The 2285-nt window shown below is 27.5% G+C and overlaps 1 non-coding gene across 1 annotated transcript; it reads right to left on the bottom strand.

Moving 5' to 3' along the window:
- Positions 1 to 1208: 1208 nt before the first annotated feature.
- LOC140980032 (small nucleolar RNA R71) lies at positions 1209 to 1319 on the bottom strand. Its single transcript, XR_012175862.1, has one exon. It is a non-coding gene; the product is annotated as a small nucleolar RNA R71 (small nucleolar RNA).
- Between the last annotated feature and the right edge of the window lie 966 nt (positions 1320 to 2285).

The raw sequence follows: 2285 nt of genomic DNA, 5'->3' as shown, positions 1-2285 counted from the left end.
ATCATATATTTCATTTAGACGATAGCGTGGCTCTGCCGGTTGTTCTAAATGAAATATTATGATTTAATACTAATATCTAACAATCTAACATTTACTTTATCGCAACTAACTTTTACTTTCCGCATCTAACATTTACTTTATCGCAACTAACTTTTACTTTTCCGCAACTAACTTATTAAATCATATATTTTATTTAGGCAATAGCGTGGCTCTACTGGTTGTTCTAAATGAAATATAATGATTTAATTTAACAATTACTTTATGCAGTTATATATTTATATAGTTATATATATAATCATAGGTACCATATATAAAATATCGGTGAATTCGGTATTTTCTATAGTGAGAACTATATTATATTAGTTGTGTGTTTAAATATTTAATTTTCTTGGAACTATTATTTATGGTGGTTTCCTTTGTTTTACTTTTAGTTAAACAATATTGCATAAACCAAGAATAAATCCTCGAGCCTTGACAAAAATTTATAATTTGTAAACTTCGTTCTTGCATTTGGTAATCTATAAAGTAATAAATTTAAACTTAAAATAACCTCTCTGTGGATCGATCTCGTACATACGAAATATATTACTTGCAGACAACCTACACTTGGGTGAATTATAATTTAAGTAGTAGCAAGTTTTTGGCGCCGTTGCCGGGGAGGTATAAATTAAGTTTATATTTGTCAGTTATGTTTTATTTATAAGTATTGTGTTTTTTTGTATGAGTATTTGGAGTCGAAAAAATGTGGTAAACTTATTCGAGTATCTGAAAATAATTTAAACATGGATGATAATTCAAATAATCAAGATAATGATAACAATAATAATAATAATAATAATAATAAAGAACATGATCAATTTAGAGCACTTAGGCACCATATGAACCCTATTAGAACTAGTGCCCCATCTTGTTTAGTTTTTCCTCCTGATGAATCTAATTTCAACTTTAAACCTCAAATTATTCAACTTTTACCAAATTTTCATGGCTTAAATTCTGAAAATCCATATTTACATCTAATAAAATTTGAGGAAGTTTGTAACACTTATAATGATCAAAATTTTAGCATGGATATAGTTCGATTAAAGCTTTTCCCTTTTTCTTTAAAAGATAAAGCTAAAACATGGCTACAAAATTTGAGATCAAGTTCAATAAGATCATGGGAAGAAATGCAACAACAATTTCTCAAAAAAAATTTTCCTTCCCATAGAACACTCTTTTAAAAGACAAATTACTACTTTTTCTCAAAACCAAGGAGAAACATTTTATCAATGTTGGGATAGATATAAAGAATTACTTAATACATGCCCACATCATGGTTTTGAAACATGGAGAATAGTTTCTCACTTTTATGAAGGTCTAATACCTAAAGATAGGCAAATGATAGAATTCATGTGTAATGGAACTTTTGAAGATAAAAACCCAAATGAAGCTATGGAGTATTTGGATTCATTAGCAGAAAATGCTCAAAATTGGGATAATATAGGCACAATAGAACCACCAACAACTAAAATCAATAATTCAACAAATGGGGGTGGTATCTATAATCTTAAAGATGATATAGATATTCAAGCTAAACTTGCATCTTTAGCAAGAAAAATTGAGTCATTAGAAATGAAAAAGAGTGGTCAATTAAAAAGTATTCAAGAAATTGTTTGTCATATATGTGATACACATGATCATGCTACAAAAGATTGTCCAACATTACCTTCATTTAAAGAATGTCTCCATGAACAAGCAAATTATGTTAACAATTATAAAAAACCAATACTAGATCCTTTTTCAACATCATATAATCCTGGATGGAAAAATCATCCTAATTTTAGTTGGAGGAATGATAATAATGCACAACCCTCACAACAATATTTTCAAAATAACCAAAATCATCAAGGTTATATTCCTTATGTTACACCTCCAAGAAAAAACTTTGAAGATGTAATTCATGCATTTATCCAAAAGCAAGAATCTATCAATATTCAAAACAATCAATCAATGACCGATTTGAAAGAAACTCTTGCAAAATTTGCATCTGTACTTAATATTCATGAAAAAAGAAAATTTTCATCTCAACCTCAACCTAATCCTAAAAATCAAAATCAAGAATTAAAAAATGAAAAAATTGATCAAATAAAATCTGTTATTACCCTTAATGATCCATATAGTATTGAAAACAAGGATCATTTAAAATCAAAGAGTAAGGATGATAATCCTGATAATTTTGAGAATGATGATACCGTAAATTCTAAAAATAATATGTTTAATGATAAATCATCTGAAATAGTAAATGA

Source organism: Primulina huaijiensis, chromosome 6 (assembly GCF_012295235.1).
Source record: "Primulina huaijiensis isolate GDHJ02 chromosome 6, ASM1229523v2, whole genome shotgun sequence".
NCBI classification, from domain to species: domain Eukaryota; kingdom Viridiplantae; phylum Streptophyta; class Magnoliopsida; order Lamiales; family Gesneriaceae; genus Primulina; species Primulina huaijiensis.
The sequence above is the reverse complement of the archived record's forward strand: the minus strand, read 5'-3'. Positions and strand labels throughout refer to the sequence as shown.